This window comes from Triticum dicoccoides, chromosome 4A (genome assembly GCF_002162155.2).
Source record: "Triticum dicoccoides isolate Atlit2015 ecotype Zavitan chromosome 4A, WEW_v2.0, whole genome shotgun sequence".
In the NCBI taxonomy this organism is placed as follows: domain Eukaryota; kingdom Viridiplantae; phylum Streptophyta; class Magnoliopsida; order Poales; family Poaceae; genus Triticum; species Triticum dicoccoides.
In genome coordinates, this window is record NC_041386.1 from 25,634,595 (window position 1) to 25,646,450 (window position 11,856).

Genomic DNA, 11,856 nt, shown 5'->3' on the forward strand with positions numbered 1-11,856 from the left:
ACTAGTCTTTTCTTGCTTCGGCGGTATTGTGGGATGAAGCGGCCCAGACCAACCTTACACGTACGCTTACGTGAGACCGGTTCCACCGACTGACATGCACTAGTTGCATAAGGTGGCTGGCGGGTGTCTGTCTCTCCCACTTTAGTTGGAGCGGATTCGATGAAAAGGGCCCTTATGAAGGGTAAATAGAAGTTGACAAAATCACGTTGTGGTTATTCGTAGGTAAGAAAACGTTCTTGCTAGAACCCAATTGCAGCCACGTAAAAGATGCAACAACAATTAGAGGACGTCTAACTTGTTTTTGCAGCGATTGATCATGTGATGTGATATGGCCAGAAGTTGTGATGAATAATGAATTGTGATGTATGAGATCATGTTCTTTGTAATAGGATTCACGACTTGCATGTCGATGAGTATGACAACCGGCAGGAGCCATAGGAGTTGTCATTATTTTTTGTATGACCTGCGTGTCATTGAATAACGTCATGTAAACTACTTTACTTTATTGCTAAACGTTAGTCATAGAAGTAGAAGTAGTCGTTGGCGTGACAACTTCATGAAGACACGATGATGGAGATCATGGTGTCAAGCCGGTGACAAGATGATCATGGAGCCCCGAAGATGAAGATCAATGGAGCTATATGATATTGGCCATATCATGTCACAACTATATAATTGCATGTGATGTTTATTATGTTTATGCATCTTGTTTACTTAGGACGACGGTAGTAAATAAGATGATCCCTTACAAAATTTTCAAGAAGTGTTCTCCCCTAACTGTGCACCGTTGCTACAGTTCGTCGCTTCTAAGCACCACGTGATGATCGGGTGTGATGGATTCTTACGTTCACATACAACGGGTGTAAGACAGTTTTACACAGCGAAAACACTTAGGGTTAACTTGACGAGCCTAGCATGTGCAGACATGGCCTCGGAACACGGAGACCGAAAGGTCGAACACGAGTCGTATGGAAGATACGATCAACATGAGAATGTTCACCGACGATGACTAGTCCGTCTCACGTGATGATCGGACACGGCCTAGTCGACTCGGATCGTGTAACACTTAGATGACTAAAGGGATGTCTAATCTGAGTGGGAGTTCATAATTTGATTAGAACTTAATTATCATGAACTTAGTCTAAAACCTTTGCAAATATGTCTTGTAGATCAAATGGCCAAAGCTCATGTCAACATGAACTTCAACGCGTTCCTAGAGAAAACCAAGCTGAAAGATGATGGCAGCAACTATACGGACTGGGTCCGGAACCTGAGGATCATCCTCATAGCTGCCAGGAAACAATATGTCCTAGAAGGACCGCTAGGTGACGCTCCCGTCCCAGAGAACCAAGACATTATGAATGCTTGGCAAACTCGTGCTGATGATTACTCCCTCGTTTAGTGCGGCATGCTTTACAGCTTAGAACCGGGGCTCCAAAAGCGTTTTGAGCATCACAGAGCATATGAGATGTTCGAAGAGATGAAACTAGTTTTCCAAGCTCATGCCCGGGTCGAGAGATATGATGTCTCCGACAAGTTCTACAGTTGTAAGATGGAGGAAAACAGTTCTGTCAGTGAGCACATCCTGAAGATGTCTGGGTTGCACAACCGTATGACCCAGCTGAACATTAACCTCCCAGATGAGGCGGTCATTGACAGAATCCTCCAGTCGCTCCCACCAAGCTACAAGAGCTTTGTGATGAACTACAACATGCAGGGGGTGGAAAAGACCATTCCTGAAGTGTTCTCGATGCTGAAGTCAGCAGAGGCTGAAATCAAGAAAGAACATCAAGTGTTGATGGTCAATAAGACCACTAAGTTCAAGAAGGGCAAGGGTAAGAAGAACTTCAAGAAGGACGGCAAGGAGGTTGCCGCGCCTGGTAAGCCAGTTACCGGGAAGAAGTCAAAGAATGGACCTAAGCCTGAGACTGAGTGCTTTTATTGCAAGGGGAAGGGTCACTGGAAGCGGAACTGCCCCAAATACTTAGCAGATAAGAAGGCCGGCAAAACCAAAGGTATATTTGATATACATGTAATTGATGTGTACCTTACCAGTACTCGTAGTAACTCCTGGGTATTTGATACCGGTGTCGTTGCTCATATTTGTAACTCACAGCAGGAGCTGCGGAATAAACGGAGACTGGCGAAGGACGAGGTGACGATGCGCGTTGGGAATGGTTCCAGAGTCGATGTGATCGCCGTCGGCACGCTGCCTCTACATTTACCTACGGGATTAGTTTTGAACCTTAATAATTGTTATTTAGTGCCAAGTTTGAGCATGAACATTGTATCTGGATCTCGTTTAATACGAGATGGCTACTCATTTAAGTCTGAGAATAATGGTTGTTCGATTTATATGAGAGATATGTTTTATGGTCATGCTCCGATGGTCAATGGTTTATTCTTAATGAATCTCGAGCGTAATATTACACATGTTCATAGTGTAGATGCCAAAAGATGTAAAGTTGATAACGATAGTCCCACATACTTGTGGCACTGCCGCCTTGGTCACATTGGTGTCAAGCGCATGAAGAAGCTCCATGCCGATGGACTTTTAGAGTCTCTTGATTATGAATCGTTTGACACGTGCGAACCATGCCTCATGGGCAAGATGACCAAGACTCCGTTCTCCGGAACAATGGAGCGAGCAACCAACTTATTGGAAATCATACATACCGATGTGTGCGGTCCAATGAGTGTTGAGGCTCGCGGAGGATATCGTTATGTTCTCACTCTCACTGATGACTTAAGTAGATATGGGTATGTCTACTTAATGAAACACAAGTCTGAGACCTTTGAAAAGTTCAAGGAATTTCAGAATGAGGTGGAGAATCAACGTGACCGAAAGATAAAGTGACTACGATCAGATCGTGGAGGAGAATATTTAAGTCACGAATTTGGCACACACTTAAGGAAATGTGGAATCGTTTCACAACTCACGCCGCCTGGAACACCTCAGCGAAACGGTGTGTCCGAACGTCGTAATCGCACTCTATTGGATATGGTGCGGTCTATGATGTCTCTTACTGATTTACCGCTATCATTTTGGGGATACGCTCTAGAGACAGCTACATTCACTTTAAATAGGGCACCGTCTAAATCCGTTGAGACGACACCGTATGAATTATGGTTTGGGAAGAAACCTAAGCTGTCGTTTCTAAAAGTTTGGGGATGCGATGCTTATGTCAAGAAACTTCAACCTGAAAAGCTCGAACCCAAGTCGGAAAAATGCGTCTTCATAGGATACCCTAAGGAAACTGTCGGGTATACCTTCTACTTAAGATCCGAGGGCAAAATCTTTGTTGCCAAGAACGGATGCTTTCTGGAAAAAGAGTTTCTCTCGAAAGAAGTAAGTGGGAGGAAAGTAGAACTAGATGAAGTACTACCTCTCGAACGGGAAAGTGGTGCAGCTCAGGAAAATGTTCCTGTGATGCCCACACCAACTGAAGAGGAAACCAATGATGATGATCAAGGTACTTCGGATCAAGTTGCTACTGAACTTCGTAGGTCCACAAGGACACGTTCCGCACCAGAGTGGTACGGCAACCCCGTCCTGGAAATCATGTTGTTAGACAACGGTGAACCTTCGAACTATGAAGAAGCGATGGCGGGCCCAGATTCCAACAAATGGCTTGAAGCCATGAAATCCGAGATAGAATCCATGTATGAAAACAAAGTATGGACTTTGACAGACTTGCCCGATGATCGGCGAGCGATAGAAAACAAATGGATCTTTAAGAAGAAGACAGACGCGGATGGTAATGTCACCATCTATAAAGCTCGACTTGTCGCTAAGGGTTATCGACAGGTTCAAGGGATTGACTACGATGAGACATTCTCTCCCGTAGCGAAGCTAAAGTCCGTCCGAATCATGTTAGCAATTGCCGCATACTATGATTATGAGATATGGCAGATGGACGTCAAAACAGCATTCCTTAACGGGCATCTTAAGGAAGAACTGTATATGATGCAGCCGGAAGGTTTTGTCGATCCTAAGAATGCTAACAAAGTATGCAAGCTCCAGCGATCCATTTATGGGCTGGTGCAAGCATCTCAGAGTTGGAATATTCGCTTTGATGAGATGATCAAAGCGTTTGGGTTTATGCAGACTTATGGAGAAGCCTGCGTTTACAAGAAAGTGAGTGGGAGCTCTGTAGCATTTCTCATATTATATGTAGATGACATACTCTTGATGGGAAATAATATAGAATTTCTGGACAGCATTAAGGCCTACTTGAATAAGTGTTTTTCAATGAAGGACCTTGGAGAAGCTGCTTACATATTAGGCATCAAGATCTATAGAGATAGATCGAGACGCCTCATAGGTCTTTCACAAAGCACATACCTTGATAAGATTTTGAAGAGGTTCAAAATGGATCAGTCCAAGAAGGGGTTCTTGCCTATGTTACAAGGTGTGAGATTGAGCTCGGCTCAGTCACCGACCACGGCAAAAGATAAAGAAGAGATGAGTGTCACCCCCTATGCTTCAGCCATAGGATCTATTATGTATGCCATGCTGTGTACCAGACCTGATGTAAACCTTGCCGTGAGTTTGGTAGCTAGATACCAAAGTAATCCCGGCAAGGAACACTGGATAGCAGTCAAGAATATCATGAAGTACCTGAAAAGGACAAAGGACATGTTTCTCGTTTATGGAGGAGACGAAGAGCTTGTCGTAAAGGGTTACGTCGATGCTAGCTTCGACTCAGATCCGGATGACTCTAAGTCACAAACCGGATACGTGTATATGTTGAATGGTGGAGCAGTAAGCTGGTGCAGCTGCAAGCAGAGCGTCGTGGCGGGATCTACGTGTGAAGCGGAGTACATGGCAGCCTCGGAGGCAGCGCATGAAGCGATTTGGGTGAAGGAGTTCATCACCGACCTAGGAGTCATACCCAATGCGTCGGGGCCAATCAAACTCTTCTGTGACAACACTGGAGCTATTGCCCTTGCCAAGGAGCCCAGGTTTCACAAGAAGACCAGGCACATCAAGCGTCGTTTCAACTCCATCCGTGAAAATGTTCAAGATGGAGACATAGAAATTTGTAAAGTACATACAGATCTGAATGTCGCAGATCCGTTGACTAAACCTCTCTCGCGAGCTAAACATGATCAACACCAGAACTCTATGGGTGTTCGATTCATCACAATGTAACTAGATTGGTGACTCTAGTGCAAGTGGGAGACTGTTGGAAATATGCCCTAGAGGCAATAATAAAAGTATTATTATATTTCATTGTTCATGATAATTGTCTTTTATTCATGCTATAACTGTATTATCCGGAAATCGTAATACACGTGTGAATACATAGACCTCAATATGTCCCTAGTGAGCCTCTAGTTGACTAGCTCGTTGTGATCAACAGATAGTCATGATTTCCTGGCTATGGACATTGGATGTCGTTGATAACGGGATCACATCATTAGGAGAATGATGTGATGGACAAGACCCAATCCTAAGCATAGCACAAAGGTCGTTTAGTTCGTTTGCTAGAGCTTTGCCAATGTCAAGTATCTCTTCCTTAGACCATGAGATCGTGTAACTCCCGGATACCGTAGGAGTGCCTTGGGTGTATCAAACGTCACAACGTAACTGGGTGACTATAAAGGTGCATTACAGGTATCTCCGAAAGTAGCTGTTGGGTTGACACGGATCGAGACTGGGATTTGTCACTCCGTATGACGGAGAGGTATATCTGGGCCCACTCGGTAATACATCATCATAATGAGCTCAAGGTGACCAAAGTGTTGGCCACGAGATCATGCATTACGGTACGAGTAAAGTGACTTGCTGGTAACGAGACTGAACAAGGTATTGGGATACCGACGATCGAGTCTCGGGCAAGTAACGTACCAATTGACAAAGGGAATTGTATACAGGGTTTGATCGAATCCTCGACATCGTGGTTCATCCGATGACAACATCGAGAAGCATGTGGGAGCCAACATGGGTATTCAGATCCCGCTGTTGGTTATTGACCGGAGAACGTCTCGGTCATGTCTACATGTCTCTCGAACCCGTAGGGTCTACACACTTAAGGTTCGATGACGCTAGGGTTATAAAGGAAGTTTGTATGTGGTTACCGAATGTTGTTCGGAGTCCCGGATGAGATCCCGGACGTCACGAGTAGTTCCGGAATGGTCCGGAGGTAAAGATTTATATATGGGAAGTCCTATTTTGGCCACCGGAAAATGTTCGGGATTTTTCGGTATTGTACCGGGAAGGTTCTAGAAGGTTCCGGAGTGGGGCCCACCTGCATGGGGGGACCCACATGAACGTGAGTAGTGGGGGAAAGGCCCCACACCCCTGGTCAAGGCGCACCAAGATCCCCCCTTAGAAGGAATAAGATCATATCCCGAAGGGATAAGATCAAGATCCCTAAAAAGGGGGGATAACAATCGGTGGGGAAGGAAATGATGGGATTTCTTTCCTCCCACCTTGGCCAACGCCCCAATGGACTTGGAGGGCAAGAAACCAGCCCCTCCACCCCTATATATAGTGGGGAGGCGCATGGGAGCTCAAGACAAGCCAAGGCGCAGCCCCTCCCCTCCCCAACACCTCTCCTCCTCCGTATATGCTTGGCGAAGCCCTGTCGGAGTATTGCTGCACCAACTGCACCACGCCGTCGTGCTGCCGTTGGAGCAATCTTCCTCAACCTCTCCTTCCCCCTTGCTGGATCAAGAAGGAGGAGACGTCTCCCGTCCCGTACGTGTGTTGAACGCGGAGGTGCTGTCCGTTCAGCACTTGGACATCGGTGATCCGAATCACGTTCGAGTACGACTCCATCATCACCATCCCCTTGGCTAGCTTCCGCTCGTGATCTACAAGTGGTATGTAGATGCAAACTCTCTCCCTTGACTCGTTGCTTAGATGAACTCATAGATGGATCTTGGTGAAACCGTAGGAAAATTTTTAATTTTCTGCAACGTTCCCCAACAGTGGCATCATGAGCTAGGTCTATGCGTAGTTCTCTTTGCACGAGTAGAACACAATTTTGTTGTGGGCGTGGATTTTGTCATATTACTTGCCTCTACTAGTGTTTTCTTGCTTCGGCGGTATTGTGGGATGAAGCGGCCCGGACCAACCTTACACGTACGCTTACGTGAGACCGGTTCCACCGACTGACATGCACTAGTTGCATAAGGTGGCTGGCGGGTGTCTGTCTCTCCCACTTTAGTTGGAGCGGATTCGATGAAAAGGGCCCTTATGAAGGGTAAATAGAAGTTGACAAAATCACGTTGTGGTTATTCGTAGGTAAGAAAACGTTCTTGCTAGAACCCAATTGCAGCCACGTAAAAGATGCAACAACAATTAGAGGACGTCTAACTTGTTTTTGCAGCGATTGATCATGTGATGTGATATGGCCAGAAGTTGTGATGAATGATGAATTGTGATGTATGAGATCATGTTCTTTGTAATAGGATTCACGACTTGCATGTCGATGAGTATGACAACCGGCAGGAGCCATAGGAGTTGTCTTTATTTTTTGTATGACCTGCGTGTCATTGAATAACGCCATGTAAACTACTTTACTTTATTGCTAAATGTTAGTCATAGAAGTAGAAGTAGTCGTTGGCGTGACAACTTCATGAAGACACGATGATGGAGATCATGGTGTCAAGCCGGTGACAAGATGATCATGGAGCCCCGAAGATGAAGATCAATGGAGCTATATGATATTGGCCATATCATGTCACAACTATATAATTGTGTTGGAAATATGACCTAGAGGCAATAATAAAAGTGTTATTATTATATTTCCTTGTTCATGATAATTGTCTTTTATTCATGCTATAACTGTATTATCCGGAAATCGTAATACACGTATGAATACATAGACCACAATATGTCCCTAGTGTGCCTCTAGTTGACTAGCTCGTTGTGATCAACGGATAGTCATGGTTTCCTGACTATGGACATTGGATGTCGTTGATAACGGGATCACATCATTAGGAGAATGATGTGATGGACAAGACCCAATCCTAAGCATAGCACAAAGATCGTGTAGTTCGTTTGCTAGAGCTTTGCCAATGTCAAGTATCTCTTCCTTTGACCATGAGATCGTGTAACTCCTGGATACCGTAGGAGTGCTTTGGGTGTATCAAACGTCACAACATAACTGGGTGACTATAAAGGTGCACTACGGGTATCTCCGAAAGTATCTATTGTTTTATGCGGATCGAGACTGGGATTTGTCACTCCGTGTAAACGGAGAGGTATCTCTGGGCCCACTCGGTAGGACATCATCATATGCGCAATGTGACCAAGGAGTTGATCACGGGATGATGTGTTACGGAACGAGTAAAGTGACTTGCCGGTAACGAGATTGAACAAGGTATTGGATACCGACGATCGAATCTCGGGCAAGTAACATACCGATAGACAAAGGGAATTGAATACGGGATTGATTAAGTCCTTGACATCGTGGTTCATCCGATGAGATCATCGTGGAACATGTGGGAGCCATCATGGGTATCCAGATCCCGCTGTTGGTTATTGACCAGAGAACGTCTCGGTCTTGTCTACATGTCTCCCGAACCCGTAGGGTCTACACACTTAAGGTTCGATGACGCTAGGGTTATAAAGGAAGTTTGTATGTGGTTACCGAATGTTGTTCGGAGTCCCGGATGAGATCCCGGACGTCACGAGGAGTTCCGGAATGGTCCGGAGGTAAAGATTTATATATGGGAAGTCCTATTTTGGCCACCGGAAAATGTTCGGGATTTTTCGGTATTGTACCGGGAAGGTTCTAGAAGGTTCCGGAGTGGGGCCCACCTGCATGGGGGACCCACATGAACGTGGGTAGTGGGGGCAAGGCCCCACACCCCTGGTCAAGGCGCACCAAGATCCCCCCTTAGAAGGAATAAGATCATATCCCGAAGGGATAAGATCAAGATCCCTAAAAAGGGGGGATAACAATCGGTGGGGAAGGAAATGATGGGATTTCTTTCCTCCCACCTTGGCCAACGCCCCAATGGACTTGGAGGGAAAGAAACCAGCCCCTCCACCCCTATATATAGTGGGGAGGCGCATGGGAGCTTAACACAAGCCAAGGCGCAGCCCCTCCCCTCCCCAACACCTCTCCTCCTCCGTATATGCTTGGCGAAGCCCTGTCGGAGTACTGCTGCACCAACTACACCACGCCGTCGTGCTGCCGTTGGAGCAATCTTCCTCAACCTCTCCTTCCCCCTTGCTGGATCAAGAAGGAGGAGACGTCTCCCGTCCCGTACGTGTGTTGAACGCGGAGGTGCTGTCCGTTCAGCACTTGGACATCGGTGATCCGAATCACGTTCGAGTACGACTCCATCATCACCATCCCCTTGGCTAGCTTCCGCTCGTGATCTACAAGTGGTATGTAGATGTAAACTCTCTCCCTTGACTCGTTGCTTAGATGAACTCATAGATGGATCTTGGTGAAACCGTAGGAATTTTTTTTAATTTTCTGCAACGTTCCCCAACAACTAGCTCATTTGTCACATTGCTTGCAAGGCTTATAATGATGTGCATTACCAAGAGGGCCCAGAGATACCTCTCCGATACTCGGAGTGACAAATCCTAATCTAGATCTATGCCAACCCAAAAAACACCTTCGGAGACACCTATAGAGCATCTTTATAATCACCCAGTTACGTTGTGACGTTTGATAGCACACAAGGTGTTCCTCCGGTATTCGGAGGTTGCATAATCTCATAATCAGAGGAATATGTATAAGTCATTAAGAAATCAACAACAATAAAACTTAACGATCGTTATGCTAAGCTAACGGATGGGTCTTGTCCATCACATCATTCTCTAATGATGTGATCCCGTTCATAAAATGACAACACATGTCTATGGTTGGGAAACTTAACCATCTTTGATTAAAAAGCTAGTCAAGTAGAGGCATACTAGGGACACTCTGTTTTGTCTATGTATTCACACATGTACTAAGTTTCCGGTTAATACAATTCTAGCATGAATAATAAACATTTATCATGATATAAGGAAATATAAATAACAACTTTATTATTGCCTCTAGGGCATATTTCCTTCATTTTTTTGCGTCAGGGAGTGGTGGGCGCTGACTCGCTACAGGACCGCGCTGGGTCGCCGCCGCCGTCTCTGGGGCGTGGTCTCGGGGCACAGCGTAGCCACGCCTGCCTCGGTCGGGGGCCATAGGAGCATTGTATCCACATCCGCCCATCGTAGGAGGGGGTGTCCGGTCGTCTTGTCAGCCTAAGCAGGAGCTGGCCCGGCCGGGTCGAGCTTTACTGCTATGCCCAGATGGCCTAGAGCCGGCCGACCGGATGGCGGGGCAAGCCTGATGGTGGGGTGCTTGTCGCCCCGTTGTTTTGGAAAATTGTTAGGTCATAATTTTCCTACCAGGGGGTCATCCCTCCGACACCAAGCATCGTTTATGGCAGCCGCGGATGCCGCGTGATAGGCCGGCTACCGCCGCCCACCGCGTACCTTAGCCCCACTGATCGCGCGCATCATTGGCCGGCTAGCCCGTTCGTCGCCGTGCTCGCCGTGGTCGAGCCGCGTGCAGGCCGCCACGATATACCAACCTTAGCTGCATCACGCGTTGCCCCTGGTGGCCACGTCACGCTCCGTTGAGACCCCATCACGTGCCGCCACCACTCTGTCCAACCCCACCATCCAAAGTTCTCCAACAGCCGCCGCCTCTGATGGTCGGCGGGACTTAGTCGGCTTGGTCGTTGACACAAATCACTGCATGGCTGGCTCGTAGGAGAGGCAAGAGGGATCTCTCGGTAGTGGCGAGGGAAAGGGGAGTCGGGGGCTCGAGAGGGAAAGGGGGTCAGGAGAGAAGAGGATAGAGGAGAGAGATGAATATGATTTGTGGACCCATACTATCAGTGAGAGTAGCGGATGAACCTGATCGTCTCTTTCCCTAGTACGCCAAACGTGACTATGGCTAGAAAAGACCGGGATCCTTAAGGTCAGAGTATCAACTTCGGGGATTTGAAGATGAGGGTTCATTTGGGTCGGCATCTACAAAGTCAAGGATTACTTCAAACTTTACTCCCAGCTAACACACATTGTCCGTGAATGTCCTGTGACTGCACGAGGGTCCATCGGTTTATTTGAACGATCCCCGTTGGTTTTTTTTGTGCTCCGCTCTTCTCAGATTGTGTTGAAGAGATTATCAAGGGCAAATTTTCAGTGTGTGACTCACTATCGAAACCTGGGCCAGTACAAAGGCTTCACCCCCATGGCCGAGGCCCGAGCCCGGATGAGTTGGACACAAACCCTAAAAAATCTCGAAGACACATCTAAAAACGGAGCCCTCCCATCGGCAAGGGCCGGATCCGCCACGCTCCCATGACCCTAAGGCCACCGGAGACGAGGCGGACCGGTGATGGCGCCGGTAGGAGGCGGGGGAACCCTTGTTGGGGAGGAGGCCGCTGCCTGGAGTCACGTACGATAGTCAATCATTCACCCAAAAATATATGATTGAAGAATTGGTATTAATGAAAGCTAGAACAATGATACAACACAGGAGCTCCTGGATACTCCACCCTCTATACGAATATTAATTTCAAAAAGTGCCAGGAAAATTTAAAAAAACTTGGAATTTGGGGTATTATACCTGGGTGCCCAATATACTCCCGTGTGAAGTTTCATGAAAAAATACCAGAAAATATATCTGTGCGAAGAAAATAAAGTCCGGCCTACAATCCATTCAAACATTTTTTTTCTATATATATGATTTCTTTTTTTACTGCGAATATGTTTCATAGTATTTTTTTCAAGAAACTTCACACCGGGGTATATTGGGCACCCAGATTTGATATCACAAAATTCCAGATTTTTTTGGATTTTGCTGGCTTGTTTTTTGAATTCAATACTCATAG